Source organism: Echinops telfairi, unplaced genomic scaffold (assembly GCF_000313985.2).
Source record: "Echinops telfairi isolate 266 unplaced genomic scaffold, ASM31398v2 ScPeMD7_7407;HRSCAF=8445, whole genome shotgun sequence".
In the NCBI taxonomy this organism is placed as follows: domain Eukaryota; kingdom Metazoa; phylum Chordata; class Mammalia; order Afrosoricida; family Tenrecidae; genus Echinops; species Echinops telfairi.
Genome location: NW_022111307.1, coordinates 925,327 through 942,208, shown reverse-complemented (window position 1 = coordinate 942,208; position 16,882 = coordinate 925,327). Strand labels below are relative to the sequence as shown.

Genomic DNA, 16,882 nt, shown 5'->3' with positions numbered 1-16,882 from the left:
AAGTGGAAGAGGAGAATAGAGACCATATTAAAGGTGTGTTTTGAATGTAAGGAGAACTATATGATTTGCTGTTGGAGTGTTTGTGATATATGAAAGAGGTGCTAACCATGCCTCCTAACTTTTTGATCTGAGCAAATGGATAAAAGATGATGTTTCTTATTAAACTTAATATCACTTGCATTGAGTCCATTCTGATGCACAGAAAACCTATAAGACAGAGTAGAATTGCCTGCGTGGGCTTCTAAGACTGTAACTCTTTATGGTTGTAAAAAGGCTCATGTTTCTCCAGAAGAGTGGTTAGTGGTTTCAAACTATTGACCTTGTGGTCTGAAGCCCAATGCAGAGCTGGTAAAGTGAAGGGGAGAACTAAGGGTAGAGCTAATTCATGAAGGTTGGAAATTTAAGTGGAGTTTGGTTGGAGGGCTGGAGTTTGAGTTTGATCATATAAAGCTGAGATGTGTATGAGATTACTAGTAAGAAACAACAGGAAGCAATAGCATCTATGGAGGCTGGTATTCATTGACTAGATGTAAACCGAAGATCTAAATTTATGAGTCATTTTCATAGGCTGTTTTAGAAACCAGCATGTCCAGATGAAATTCCCTAGAGAAATTCAACAAGAACTGAGCATGGAAACATTCTGTCCTTTAGAGATCATGAAGAAGAACTGGAGCTAATAAAAGAGTAGCAGGCAGGACCTAAAGCTAAACTTCAAGGAAGAATGAGTTTGTAAGATCAACTTGTCAACAGTATCTAATGCCATTAATTGGTCCACGAAGGTGAAAACTGAGAATTGACCCTGCATTTGGCAAGACAGAGACCATTAGAGACTGAGATAATTAGAAACAAAAGTCTGATTAGATTTAGCACAAGGAAGTAGCTAAAGCCTCAGGCTCCTTGTAGTGATGTAGCTATTTTAGTAGATTAAAGATAAGGTAATGGAAAAAGCAGGAGATAATAGCAAAGGATATTAAATATACCATTGCAAGAAGACACGGGGCCATGTCGGACTTCCTCTTCATAATGGAAGGAGGAGAATCACCAGCTGAAGCCTGATATCTATTAGATAGAAGTAAGCTATGCTCCATCATAAAATCTTCTTTATCCTATTATGACAATAACCATCGCTTTCACAGCACTCCACTTCTCTGCTGGGTAAAATAGCCCAGGTAGTCCTTTGGAATGGTTACATAGAACTCATAGACAATAAAACACTCAGTTATGGATTTTGTTAGGGAAGTTAATAGGTTACAATAAGTCAGTCTCAGAAAATTTAAGAATACAGCACTTTTGTCCACAGTGTCTCATCCCACTTTTATCTATTGGCTTCCTCTTTCTGGTCCTGAGTCTCAGCCATTCTAGGCTTCTAGGGCTCTGACTTGCTTGAGCAAGTATTTATTACAGAGCTCTTTTAGTGCTGGTAATTGCCCAAAGAGAGCTCCATTCTAGAAATCTGCTTTTGGTCTAAAGGCAGACATTCAATGGGCCAGGAAGACTTCTACTCATGATCTCATGGTCCCCATGTTGCTCCTTCTGCTTCTCCATGCAGGACTCTCGCACATGCAGGAATCTCATACTTGTGGGTCTTCATTCTTGATGTTCATAAGTTCTTAATATTTGCTTCTGAGGTATCTCAGTTTACATCTAGGTGGAATGATAAAATGGACCAATCTCTTTATTAGGCTACTAAGTGCCTTATTTGAATACTCCCACCCAATCAATTGATGAGAATTATAAAGACGATTGCTAGAAGTACCATCCATACCAAGTAATTCAACGGTGCCTGTGTTAGTCTGGGTAGACTACAGAAACAAATTCATAGACATTCATATGTGTATAGAAGGAGCTTTATACACAAGAGCAATTGAATATTGAGAAAACATCCCAGCCCAGACCAGATCAAGTTCATAAGTCTGATATTAGCCCATATGTCTGATTTCAATCTATAAAGTCCTCCTCAGATTCACAAAACACATGCAATGATGCCGAATGCAGGAAGATCACAGACCAGTGGATTGGAAGTCTTGTGGATCCAGTGGCATTGTAAGCATCTCAGCGCTGGCAGTGGTCTCCATGTGGTTCCTTTAGCTCTGAAACTCTGACTGCCTCAGGGTAGTTTCATGTGATTTTTCCTCCACAGCAATGTCTCACAGAGAGTTGAGAGAGAGTGAAAGCGAGAGCGAGAGTGACAGCAAGAATGAGAAAGAGAGAGAGAGAGAGAGAGCGAGAGAGCGAGCTTACTGCTTCCAAGGAAGAATACTGGAGTTCCCAGAATCTTCAGGAGAAGGCCATGCCCACATAGAGGAATCATTGGCTATCACCTGATTGACAGACTAGACTTCACCTCTTAATGCTTGCTCTTCTCAAATAGGCAAGCAATTATAGAACTACCCCAGTGCCACAATGAGGGATTGCAAATAAACTCGCCTTCGAAGAAGTTCAACCAGAATGTTCCTTAGAAGCAAAGATGGAGACATTTGGTTTGCTTATATGGACACCACATCATCAGTAAAGACCAACTACTAGAAAAGGACTCAGTGTTTGCAGGCAGGGCGTCTGCAAAAGCTAGGACACCTTCATCTCTACGTTGGAGGTAATTTTAGTTCTCTAACAGCGTTTTTCAGATGGACTGGTAGAATAGCCCCAACAATGGTCTCAAATATATTAGTGATCTTGAAGATGGTAGCGAACCAGGCAATGTTTCAGTTTGTTACATGTAACATTGCCATGAGTTGGAGGCAATGTGCAGACAACAGCAGTAACCAGAGGAAGAAGATTAATATTGCTTTCCCAAATACCTCAAATACTTTATTAGCAACCTGAGACATGCTTTGCTTGATGTATGTGAGGAGGACCAGAAGCACTTGCTGATGAAGATCAAGGATTGCAGCCTTCAGGATGGATTACAACATAAGAAGACCCAAATCCTCACAACTGGACTAAGAGGGACCATGATGATAAATGGAGAAAAGATTGAAGCTGTCAAGGATTTTGTCTTGCTTGAATCCACTATCAGTGCTCATGGAAACAGTGGTCAAGAGCTCTAAAGATACATTGCATTGGGTAAATCTGCTACACAAGACCTCTTCAGAGTATTGAAAAGAAAGGCTGCTACTTTGAGGTCTATAGTTCATCTGGTCCAAGCCATGGTATTTTCAATTGCCTCATGTGTATGTGACAGTTAGACATTGAATCAAGAAGACTGTAGAAGAATCAATGCTGTTGAATTGTGGTGCTGGAGCAGAATATTGAAAGTTCCACGGACTGCCAATCTGTCTTGGAAGAAGTAAAGCCAGAGTGCTCTTTAGAGGTAGGGATGGTAAGACTTTGTTTTATATACTTGGGGCGTGTTTTCAGGAGAACAGTCCCTGGAGAAGGACCCTATGCTTAGCAAAGTGAAGTGGCAGTAAAAATGAAGGCCCTCAATGCGATGGATTGACACAGTGACTACAACCATGGGTCAGGCATGGGAACCAATTGTGAGGCTGGAGCAGGACGGAGCAGGGTTTCTGTTGTGTATTGGGTCACCGGGAGTTGGAACTGACTCAATGGAAACCTAGACACAAGAGAAATTCCTGAATCAACTCAGAAATATCTTATTGTGCATTTCCTACACATGCAACACCATTATGTACTGACACTGGTGACTGCATCTTCATTCATTCAGACAACAATGATTCATTAAATGCCTAGTACATGATGGACGCTTAATTTAAAAAATTGTGTTACAACATTTTGACCTGAAAGAATACTGGAAAAAGGAATGTTGCATCTCCATGATCCTAACAAATTAACATTTTCCTATATTTCTTTATATTTCTGTCCATATGTCTTGATAATCTTTACAAAGTCTAATTAACTATGTGATAAGTCTTTTCCTTTGTGAGTATATTTTCATAATATTTTAATTATGACAATAATTATTTTGTGAACACATAGCATCATTTAATAATTATTTAAATTCCAAATGATTTATTTTTTTTTCTATTTCCAGTTTGCTATTGTTCACAGCCTGTCAGCTCATTAAGCTATGAGTAACTCCTCAAAGCCCAGGAATACATCTGGTTCAGCTGTGAATCCCCAGCATTTGCTTTGCACAGAATCATAGCTTCTGCGGAGCAAAGGACTTTATAATTGGGTGGTTCAAAGCGTGAACACTGAACATATTGGTCCTTAGCTTGCATTTTTCACTTGTGGGCTCCTAGCATGGGTTAAATTACATGAGCTCTTCTATCTCATCTACAAATTGAGATAATAATAGTTCTATATTAATTGTTTTCAGGATTAAATGCAGTAATATATGCAAAGTGCTTATTATTGGTTCTGCTAAACTGTAAACATTATATAAATGATTGCTAAGTTAAAAGAATTAGTCATCGACTCAAATATGTTTCGTGAATAAATAAGAGCAGTTTTATTTATTTATACAAACAACTTTTTCCTCTTCTTTTAAAATAATTCCTTTGGTGACATTGTGCTGAGCACCGATTCAGTGTTAGATACCCAGAGATGAATAATAATTCTTTAGATTTAATTTTCAGAAGTGCCACCAAGGAGTGAAACGTGCAAACTAACATGCACATTTCCCTGGCTTTGATTTTTTGCTGTTATATAACCTTGGAAAATTAAGCTCCAGGAGGACAGGGCAGCACTTGACCTTTGTGGAGCTGGGCATCTCAGCAGGTGTACCTCAGGTTACCTTTTCCTCCCCACTCACCCTTTTTCTTTTGCATTATTTTTCTTCCTCTTTTGAACTGCTTGGGTTTTGATTTCTTGTGTCTATAAACAAACATTATTCACTTAGGTAAGAAGGTGTGGGAGAAAATCTTGGGACGTGATGATGACTCAGGCAGGGTCGTAGGAACAAGTTCATCTGTTCGAGGACATTTGTTGAAAAACCTCTGAGGGAAACAGACACAGGTCATAAAGTGTCTTGCGATCACCAGGAACAAACATGTTTACCAACAGGGAGCAACATAAGGTTCTTGAAGGAGGAACTGACTAGGGTAGTAAAAGATTAGCGGAGGGTTCTTGCGGGAACCTAGAAAAAGAGGGTGAATAAAAGGGAATAATTATTTTAGGATTAGCGTTGGACTGCAAAACTCCAGGTCCTTGGTTAAAGGCCTCCGGGCCCTCTGCCTGGAGAAAGATCCACAGTGTGCTCCTGTAAAGATCCAGTCTTTGACCTAGCAGTTCTACTCTGTCCTATGTGGCCGCTGTGAGTCGGAATCCACTGGAAGGCAGGGGGCATCTCCTATTAGGCATTTCATTTATTCACTCACATGGGAAAAAATGTATTGAGAGGTTACTGTGCACTGGGCACACGAGTAGTACTACTGATTCAGTCTGGCTGTCCTGGTGTGTAGTTTGTTCCCAGAACTGGCAGTGCTATTCGGTCTGGACTACGGGATCCGCGGATCCGCAAGTTTCCTCTCCTTGCCCCCTGTGCCAAGCAGAGTGGCAGGGCACATCTTGTAGCCAAGATTGATTCCCCGCCCTGCAGCATGGTAACTATTAACATCAAGACACGCAGAAAAGGCAGGGTAGTATCGATCGCAGCGGAGACCATGGTTTTCCGTAGGGCTGGTGGTGCAATTTTACCCCAGAGTGGCCGGCTGCTTGCCCAACTACAGGACGAACTAGCTTCTCTCCTGGCACGCTCGGGTCGGCCCAGGCGGAGGCAGCGCCCCAGGAGAGCCCGCCCGCCTCGCGCCGCCCCAGTCCAGCCCGGCGCGGCTCCGCCCCACAGGGCGGGGGCGGGGGAGCCTCGCTGTGGCCCCGACGCCGGGAAACCGCGCGGGGGCGGCTGGCCAGCCCAGGCGGTGGGCGGAGCCTGGGCCTCGGGGCAGTGGCCAATCGCGTCGCGCGAGGGGTGGAGCCCCGAAACGGGGAAAAAGAAAGTGCGGCGGAAAGTAAAATGCTTTCGTGGGGAAGATTCACCGGATTAGGGTCTCCGGGGCGCGGTTTTGGCTTGGCGTGCCGCAGGAAGCGGTGCCTGGTGACCCCTTTGGCTCGCTGCCTTCGCTGCTCGCGCTGTGCTTCCCAGGAAAGGTGAGTCTGGCGCTGCCATGCGGGTTCGGAAGAATCGCCAAAGCCGCAGAATTTCAGAGCAGAAGGATTCTTAGATATCATGTCAACCCTCCTGTTTTACAAGAGGGGAAACTGAGCCACAGAGCAATGCAGCGACTGCGATCGATCACTCGTTTAGTTTTTGCTGTGGTGGAGGGCTGGAACCCAGCTGCCCGGTGCCCTATCCATGCCTCCTCGGGGTTTAAGTAATGCAGTTGAGCGGTGGCTTTGCCTTTCCACCAGCCTCCTCCCACCCCTGTTCCCAGCTCCACTCCTTTGGGGGTCTCCCCTGATCTCCTCCCAGCTTGGTTTATACAGAAAGCTTCCCCGTGTAGTGGGGATAAAAGAGGGTAGGGCGCCCACGGGTGGGGTGCCCAGGGTGGGTTGCCCACCCGGTGGGGTGCTCCCCCTGCTCGCTTGGCACCACCATGCCGCTTCCAAGTCAGATCTGTGAGAGCCTGATTAAGGGTTGCCTGAAGCCTTGCTGCTGCCTCGCCTGACCTCCTTTCCCTAAAGTTGTCCCTGCGTAGTGTAGTGTCAGTCCTGTGCTTGGTGGAGCCCCAATAGAGGAGAAAACCCCCTGGGCTTTGGTGACCTCCTATCATAGTCTCTTTTCTCTCCCCGGCATCAGAGGGAGCATGCGGAGCTAGTGGCCCTGTGGAGGTTAGAATGTCCCTTTTTGAAAAAGAGCTGACTTACAGAGTAGCACCTTCCCATTTTCGAGTACTGGGAATGATCAAGGAAGCTAAGTCAAACATAAAAACTAACTTCTGTTTTTTCATTTAAAAGACACTTCCCACCTGCCTTCCCACCACCCCCTCCCTAGTGGTGGAATTGTGAAGTAGGACTTGTTGCAATGTTTGGCTCTTCCTCTTCTGCCCTAAGAATCCTTGGGGTAGCTACTAGCTGAGATGTAGTACTTACCTGTTTCGCTTTGCCACTTTTTAGACTTGTGGACTTGGGGAGATTTACCAGCTTTTCTGGTCCTCAGGATTTTTATGGGATTATTGTGGTCACTATGATACTTTAAGTAGTTGGGAGGGTTCAATGGGATAAGTCAAGTAACATGCCTGGCACCTGATGAGCTGTAAACTGATGACAACTATTGTATATAATATCATATAGTAACTGTGGGGATTCAGGATTTCCGAAATGCAATTGTATACGTTACAATGTTTTTTTTTTGAAAGTCTGGAAATATGGGGATGCTTTCTTCAGGGACTCCAACCGGTTCATTCTGGTTCTGGCCCTTGAATATAATTTGCATTTTCATTGTTGGTATAGTAAACCGAGTCTACATATATACATAATAATCACTTGCCAATCTATAAAAATCACCTGGGGGTCTTGTTGAAATGCAGGAGGTCTAATTAATGGAACCTGTTGGAAAGCGATCAATTTCTTCTTTGAAGTTTAAATGCTTCTGTGATAGGAAGTGTTTTCAGATTGTTGACCACATGTGCCTTGTCTTCATGTATAAGACACAGAAATATTGTTTCCCAGTAATGCAAATTCCCTAGTACTTTTTTTAGGCTAGACCTCCTCTCTGTGAGCTCCCCGGGTCAGAAAGCATCCTTTTTTAACCCACAAAAGGGTCTTTTATTTAATGAGAGATAGAAAGACGAAAGAACTTAGAGGTTCCAACTTTAATTTCTGCTCTCTTAGGTTAAACACTTTGATGTATTTTAGTATAGGCAGACAGCAACAAAATCCTCATATATTTCTGGATTGGGTAGTGATGCTGTTAAATTCAATTTCTACAGGATGCAGATTTGACTCATGTGAAACGTACACACACTCATGCACACACCAATACTAGTCTTACTTTGTTATTGGTATTTTAAAATTAAATTACTTCCTTCACACAATCTGCTCATGACATTTGATTATACTCTGATGGATTTCATACAGTTATTTACTATAAAATACAGCCATGGTTGAAACTCTGTGTTTAAGAGCATATCCCCTGTTCCCATTGGTTGCCTCCTTCACAGTCCCTAGCCTTAGCATGGTAATGCTGCATGCGCTAGAGGGGGTGTGGTGCATCTGTCTTCCGAGAAAGGAAGGTACCTGCTTTGGTACTTCCCACACCAAGCATTTCTGAGGATGGGATCACTTGCTTCAGTCTGCTAGTTTCGTGTGTTTCCATTGTGATAAGCTGGCCAGGATACACCTGAAAGCATTCCTGAGAGACTGGGGACTTGTGGGGAGATGGAAAATGTTCAAAATAAGGTCAGGACAAGGGGATGGAAATGAGACTGAACACTATTTCTATTTGACACTGATTCTTTGATGGAAGGACACCCAACTATCTACTTCCTATTTGGTTTTCATTTGTTATTACCAAAACAATACATATGTTTGTTTAAAAATTTTTAAATTTCCAAAGTATATTCCACATAGATTATCTTCTTGCTACTTGCAGTAGCCCTGGGAGAAGTACATGGCTGGCAGAGGAAGAAGTACAAGCAGCGAGAAGAATCCAGGTTTTGTGGTCAAACCTACATGATTTCCAATGCTAGCCCTGAGGCTTATGTAGCTGAGAGATACTGGGAAAGTTACCTAACCATTTACAGCCTCTGTTTATTCCCATTCTAAAACAAACAATAGCAACAACAGCAATAGAGGCAATACTCATCCTCACAGTTTTGTCCCTGGGTGGTGAAAATGGTTAATATGCTCAATTGCTAACTGAAAGTTGGGGTTGAGTCTACCCAGAAGAGCCTCAGAAGAAAGGCCGGGTGATCTACTGTAGACAAATCAGCCACTGAATACATCGTGGAGCCCAGTTGTACGCTGACACACACGAGGTCACCATAAACTGGAATGGAATCAGCACCCGCTGATTACCTTGAAATGCAATAGTGTAAATGACACACAGTGATTCACACACTCACTTCAATGGAACTGATTTGATTTCAACTCCTTGAGCATCTATGGTATAGTGCAGAACTGCTCCTGTGGTTTTCTGAGACTGCACATCTTTACAGGAACAGAAAGCCTCATCTTGTGCCCACACAGCAGCTAGTGGGTTAGAATTGGTGACTTTGTGGTTAGCAGCTCAATTATTAATCCACTGTGTTACCAGGACTCCTTATACAGTGATTACATGATACCTCTTCTTAGCTATTCTCAATTTGTTGAGAAATCCACTCATTGAGACTCAGAGAAATGAGAGATTTCTAAGGGTCCTGAAATGGGTTAAAATCAATCCAGCAATAGAGCTAGTTCTATTATACCTAAGGATAGCATGAGTTAGAGTTTATTCAAAGGAAACTCATACCACAAATCGAACCATTTGACTTCCAGCTCAAGATTTTTCCCATCACACTCTGAGATCTTTGACAATATACCTCAGTGTTAAGTTGGCTTTATTGGGTTGGTGATTGTAAGTGATCCTTCCAGCCCCCACAGAGGATATTACTAATGGAATGATACTTAACCATAAAGCTATCATGTTTGATCGGCCCACTCCCAGGAGAGCGTTTAAAAGGAAGATCCCTAAAGCATCCCTGCTGCTGTCATGTACTGGGGTTTGATGTCACACATCTTCAATTGCTCCGAGGAAGGGTACTGTGAAGACACTCAGCGCAGAACTGTGTCAGGTTTTCCTTCCTGTTTTCAGGGACTTCTTTCCCGTGCTGTCTCTGCCGTAGCAGGCAAAGTGGTAAGAAGATTGAGGAATCAGTGCTACGAGTCATTACTTACCTCTTTCATCAAGCCATGAGTCAAAGGTGACCGATTACAGGGCTTCAGAAAGTTTGTGAAAAAAAATGTTTCTTTCAAAAATGGTCTTGCAAGAAGATGGGATTTTTCACAAACGTCGTGAAGCCTCTGGGAAGAGAAAGCAGTGTGCAAAAGCAGCCATTGCTGCTGTGCTGAGCGCCGCCTGGTCAGCTGCTGGGGTTTCCATCCTCGGGGATTGGATGGCTAACGATTTAGGCAGAAAGATGAACACCGTTGTTTCTGAGCAGGCAGGGGGACCCTTCACTGGCCGCCAGGTTTCTCTGCTTGGATGCGAGCAGAGGAGCTTGCAAACTCAGTTCCGGGAGAAACATTTTGCTCTTGCCTTTTGGTTGTTGGGGAGTGTGTGGCTTGCTTGCTTCTGTCAAAACGGTAGGCACTTAGCGTCTTTGTCCCTGGCAGTTAGGAGACCAGAATGGGACTGGAGGCAATCAGAGAAGGAGATCAAGAATGAAAATAAAGGTTATCTCCAGAAAACACAGTTGCATTTGTGGCTCAACTTTGTCAGCTTTTGCTGGTGACACAGATGGAGGAGCTGGTGAGTCACTGTCACCAGGCTGGTGCACTATTCAAAAAAGCCACCTACAGAGCTCTTGGCTCATTTTGGAAATAGTTCTGTAGTGGTGAAGCGAGAGTAAAACGGGAAGGCTACAGAACATTTGGTATCCAATATTGATAATTTGGGGGGAGGGTGGCGTCATTTGCCCATTTTTCCTTGTTTTCTCTACCCCTGAAAGAGAGAGTGCTGGCACTGGCAGTTGGACGAAACAGAGCCACCGTGGTCCGCTGTCCTCTTCCTAGCCTGACTTTATGCTGACTGCCACTGGAGCTGGGACAGTGTGGGCCTGTGAGGATGACAATTACCTGAGACAAGTTCATCCACCAGGAGGAGGCTCTATCTCCTTAGCTAGGAAATGGGGATTTGATGCCTATTTGGAGGTTAAGGTCCCTGTCTCAGCAACATATTCATGACACAACAAACACAAAAAGCCATGGCATGGCACCAGTTGCAACTGAGCGACCGGCCCTGTAAGACAGGGTCGGACTGGCCCTGGGCACGTCTGAGACCATAATTCTTTAAGGGAGTAGAAAGCCTTTCTCCCATGGTTTCAAACTACTGACCTTGCACTAAGCAGCCCAGGAAGTATTTAATACACATGAATTGTTTCTTCTTCTCTTTCTTCAATTTATTAGTAGACTTATGATCATCCAAATGACTGAACTCTGTTTTGATTTATGCTGAGTGTTGTGAGTATATGCACGAATTCAATCTTTACAATATACCTGTGTATTTTTTTGTAGGAAACAGGCTCTTGAGAGGCTAAGTAGAATGACCAGAATTACAAATTAAGTGCCCTTGCTGAGACTCAAAGACGTATTTTCTTGTACATTTAGGGGAAGCCTTACATTATGATCTACTGGACGGGCATGGAAGCCTTGATCTAGGACCAGTAATCTACCCTATCCCCACTCTAGCAGTGTGAGTCTAACCCATGGGCAAGTTGGGCTGCATGAACGCTAAGGTTTCTCAGATTCCATATGTGGTGTGTTTTTCTTTAAAATTCCTTTCAACTCTGAAACCATATCATCACATCTCTTTTCAACAGTCAAATTAAAAGTGGAAAATGGCATGCAAGAGAAATTTCTCTTGTTGCTTGATGCCCAGGAGACAGCTGTATTTTCTGGCCAAACAGAGGCGAGCAAAAGAAATCAGCATTCATTTCTGCACCTACTTCAGTAATTTCATTCAAGCATAAAAGTAACTCTCAGGTATGCATTAGTGCCTGTCTTTTATAGATGAGAGGACTGAGGCTCAGAGACTTATACCCTTGCCCATTTTATTCAAGTTGTAAATATTAGACTTGTTGGATGTCTAGAGCCCTGCCTTTTGGCCCACAACCCCACATTTACTGGAGATCGCATCATACCATCAGAAGACTTTGTATAACTAGATTCTGAAATGCCCACTCCCTGCCTTTTACCCCATGTTCCATCTCAATGATCTTAATTTCTTAATGCTGCCATAATAGAAATGTGATGTGTAGGTGTGTTTCACACGCAGATTTATTTTCGGACAGAAGGCTGGAAGTCTGAATTCAGATACCATTTTTATGAGGTTTTCTCTCTGTTGGTTCTGGGGGAAGTCTTTGGGGAGGGCATTGAAATCAGCTTCTTTTGCTTGGTAATCTCCACATAGAACCATGTGTGTTTTTCTTCTGTGCTTAATGTGCTATTTTAGAATATAAACTACATTGATATGGCCTCTCATGAATATAACGTAGAAACCCTCCTCCCAAATAGGAGTGCATTGAACAGATACCAGTAAATCAACTCTGACCCCATAAGACAGAGTAGAACTGTGCCATATTGTGTTCCAGGCTGTAGTCTCTATAGAAGAGTGCCACAATTTTCTCCTGCAAAGTGGCTAGTGGATTTGAACTGCCTATCTCTCATTTAGTAGTTGAGTGCTTAACCACTGTGCCACCAGAGTTCCTCCCATAGGTATCTCAAAACCTCATTGGCAGTGAGCTGATGTCAACCCATAGCAACCCTATGGGATAAGACAGACCTGCCCTTTTTGGTTTCTGAGACTTTAAATCTTCATGGGAGTAGATAGCCTCATCTTTCTGCTGTGGAGCAACTGATGGGTTCGAACCATTGACTTTGCAGTTAGCAGCTCAGTGCATAGCCACTATACCAATAGGATGCCTTTTCCATAGATATAGGGGTTAGGAGCATAACACAAAATTTGGGAGGACACAATTTAAGCCATTTCACTAACCATGTTGCTTAAAAATTTCGTTGCTCTTTTCTAGTCCATGGAACCCTTTTTTAAAAGAAGGATTGCCTTTTTTCAATGTGTATATAACTGTTATCGCGATTAGGACTTTTTTCAAACTGTGGCTAAGTAATGTGTCTGTGCTCTTTTTTTAGCACAGTTCTTGTTTAGCACCTAAGCAAATGAGATGATTGTGTATCTGCACCACGCATAACACAGTACTTTGTACACTACAAATTCTATTACTTTCAAGGTTGATTCATACTACGGCAGGTAGACCAGAATCAGATTTCTGGTTTTCTCATAATTTTTGCATAACATTATTTAACTCAAAGGTTGCCAGTACAGACTAATAAGGTAAGTTTAATGTCTTTTGATTTTGTGGCCACAAAATCAGAAAGAATGATAGACTTGCAGACTGGAGGAGATGGGAAAGCACTTTTCTACCCAAACAACCAAGTGAGTTTTGCAGTAAACATCATGAAGGATGACAATGAAGTGTGGACTTGCATATATTGACAGCAAGGCCAGTATAAAATGTCATAAATAAATAACTTGAAATAAAGTGGGATGTTTCCAGGGCAAGCAGGTTGGTGCAAGGAGCTTCCATCTCAAGATGTCTAAAAGCAGAAAAGAAGTCACGTCATCCCAGCCATTATTTAATACAAATGACATCGATTGGGTATAAATACAGATGACCTTTTATGCCCAGTGTCTATCTAGGAAAGCCTGTGGTTTCTGCCTGTCTGGCACATAAGTCCTTATGATTACATTGACTCCCTCCGTTCCAAGACAATGCTAAGGACAACAAGAAAGAGAAGCAGTTATTTTATAAACTTTGTATCTAAAAATGTTTTTTCTTTGATAATGTAGCTCCTTAAGCTAGTTATGGTTAGATACTATGGTGCCCTAGAACTATAGGTGCATACTGTCATGGAAAGACCATGATTTTATGCATCAAATCGAGGTGCCAAGGTTTGACAAGCTATTTGATCTGTTTTCCTCTCATTTTTAACATCTCTATAATGGGAATAATAAAACCCATTTCCTCAAACCAATGAGTTGGGAAGGACCAATTATATGCTATAACATTTGTTAAGAGACTGATGCAACAAAGATTTAGCCTTTGTTATGAATAATGACAGCAATGATAATGATTTGATTATGTATATGATAAATGTTAGATTACGTGATAGAAGCCCTTGGCTTAAATTGTACCAAGTTTTTTTATATAGGCCATTAGCCCTTAAACCTGTACAATGTTTATTTTATTATATAGACATGTACTTATTTATAACACATTCATTTTTAAACCTTTTCTCATGAATTAGGTGGAGGTTTACATTGTAAATAATCACAGGACAGGTATTAGCAACATGCTTTCTAATTCTGATTCCCAGAGAAGCTGCTGTTGAATGGGAACTTCCTGTTCAGCTTCTCAGGGACTAGATTTTATTTTGCAAAATGCCGCCCAGTCCTGCACTGATCTCACAACATGGCTGAGCCCACTGCTATAGCCACTGTATTAACTTCACTCTTAGGGTCCCTGTTTGACCCAAGTTAATGTCCTCCAGAGGTGGGTCCCTCCTGATCACATGCCCAGAGTTTGTGTGATGAACTCTCACCAGCTTCCCTGTTAAGGAGCATTCTGACTGTATTTCATTCAAGAAAAATGTGTTCATTTGTCTAGGGTCCATGGCATACTGGATATTCCTTGCCAGCATCATAATCTGGTCTTCCTTAGTGATCATCCTACATTTGTGGGGATGTAAGCAGTTGAGAGAGTTGGGTGTTCTACCCTAGTTTTCTAACTACAACGCCACGTGTTTCAGTGCATCCAATTCATCAGCACAGCCACTTGTTAATTCTTTTTCCTTCTCTAGGAAGCCTTTTTCTCATCTAGAAAGTGAGGATTTTCCAAGAGATAGTCTCTAGGAGAGGGTTACCTGGATCTGTGGTTGTCGAGTAATGATGTAGGAAGAACTGTAGAGGCCCATGAGCACAGACTCGTTCACACATCATGGTACGTGGAACCTGGAGTCTCAGGTGCCCCAGAACCTTCTGACTTAAGTGAGGGTCATAACTGGGCACTATACTAGTGCCAGATCCAGTTAGATACTTCTTGTCTCCGCAGTGATGGGATTCTGCTGTTTCCATGGCCTGCAAACAACTTTCCGCCCCCAGATCAAGGTTTGGGATAAAGAGAAAAGCTATACAGCTTGACTAAGCATCTTTATTGTTTGGGAGATGAATATAGAACAGTGGTTCTCAACCTTCCTCATGCCGTGACTCTTTAATACAGTTCCTCGTGTTGTGGAGACCCCCAACCATAAAATTATTTTTGTTGCTACTTCATCACTGTCATTTTGCTACTGGTAGGAATCAGGTGACCCCTGTGAAAGGGTCGTTCGACCCCCAAAGGGGTCGCTACCCACAGGATGAGAACCTTTGATGTAGAGTCTTTAATAAAGCAGAACCTCTGTCACCATGAATCACTGTCATCTTTTACACAGAAATGTATGGCTATGTTCTTTGGTATTCATGTGGATTTCAGCATTATGAATGCACATTTCCTTCTTTCCTCCTTTGAGCTCGTTTAATGTCCATGGAAGAAGCCTGGCTTTTAAATAAAAATTCTTTCTACTTATAGAAACCGCAGTGATTCAAGCATTGTAATTCATGCTAAAAAGTACTTTTCTGGAAGATCAGACTTTAATGTTGCAATTAGAGAGAGAGACAATGATAGAGGCATGGAGACTAAGTAGGTAGAGAGGGTAGTGAAGAGTTGGCTAACTGTAGAGTTAGGGCTGGGTTTGAAAGCTAGGCCTACTAGTTGCTTAGCCTGTGCAAATGTGGTTTCATCACCTGTAAAATTGTGGGGTAGAGCAAATAGGTGAGTGCTTGACTATGAACTGAAATATTGGAATGTTGAACCCATCCAGAGGGTGTCCTGGTTATGCATTAACCACAGGATTTGCAGTTCAAAACCACCAGCCTCTCCACAGGAGAAAGACAAGGTTTCTACTCCTGTAAAGAGTTACATTCTTAGAAACCCACAGGGGCAGTTCTTCCCTGCCCTGTTGGGTCACTGTGAGTTAAAATAGACTCAATGAAGTTGGCCATGAGTTTGTTTGGTTTGTAGAGGCATCTTGGACAATAAACCTCAGTAACCCTATGGAGCAATACTGCTGTCCTCACATGGGATCACCATGAGTCAGAATCAATTAGAATGTCACCAACCACAGCATAGAAGATACGGAAGTAAATATTCCTCTCGAGTCATTCAGCAATGTTGTTTATCCTGTAGCTTTACTCAGTTGATGACACTCAGATGGAGGTGGGAATATATTAAATCGATGCTGCAGGTGGTAAGGGAATGTGTCCCAGTTTGGCTGCATTTATTGGGTATGTATTAAGTACTAGATCATGCATAAGACAAACATTGTTTAAGTCACGGTTTCTATCCTTTGGACACTTGGTGGGGAGAAAAAGAGACATACAGAGAAGTAGATAAACCCCCCATTAAGAAAAAGCTTATGTGGACCCTATGTGGTCCAACCATATGTGGACCAAGTGATCCATCTCAACTTCTACAGCTACCAGTGTGGAGCTCAGAGAACCAGAGAAACAGGCAAAGGGTCAGAAACAAGGCTAATCCTAGTATCTCAAGCAAGAATTCAGAAAAAGGCGGAGGTTGGACTTGTAGAGGATGGGGGCTTCTGAGGGTCAGAACTTTGTCTCGGGCTCTGGTGGATACTTCCCTGTGCATGGATAGTATGCTGCTGGCTGCATTTTGTAGAGACTTCAAAGACAGAATAAATAACAATGAAAAGGCAGACAGTGGTGAATGCTATTTAATAACTACTAACTATAATTATGGAGGACATTCAGAGTAGGAATATTTCTACCTAGAAAGGCCTTATCTAGAATGGCCTAATTTAAAAGATTATTTAATTTAGAGCCCTTTGCATTGGGGAGGTTTTACTTAAATAGATAAATGAAGATGGCATTATAAATAAAGGGGTCAACAGGAGTGAGAGGAAGATACAATTCAAAATACAACCTCAATACGATGTTTATTCTTTTGACTACTGCTTTTAGGGGCATTGATCACAGTTCCAAGCAAAATGACTTCCTTAACAATCTAAAATGTATATTCATGAAATAGAAGGTACCAATTGGAGAATTTAGGAAAAGGGGAGAGTGAATTATGAAATATTTGAAGAGTCATTTGAGGCCAAGTTATAAAACATTTCAAATGACAGTATATTTTTCCTGTAGTCAGAAATG

General features: G+C 42.4%; 1 protein-coding gene across 3 annotated transcripts in view; it reads left to right on the top strand.

Annotated features, from left to right (window-relative positions):
• Positions 1–5,959: 5,959 nt before the first annotated feature.
• The window catches only part of LOC101662924 (interleukin 1 receptor accessory protein), a 150,774-nt gene continuing 139,851 nt past the window's right edge, over positions 5,960–16,882 (top strand). For all 3 annotated transcript variants that reach the window (XM_045296436.1, XM_045296437.1, XM_013007426.2), the window contains exon 1: positions 5,960–6,051. The gene's annotated coding sequence lies outside the window, so the exon portion shown is untranslated. The remainder of the gene's footprint in view (positions 6,052–16,882) is intronic.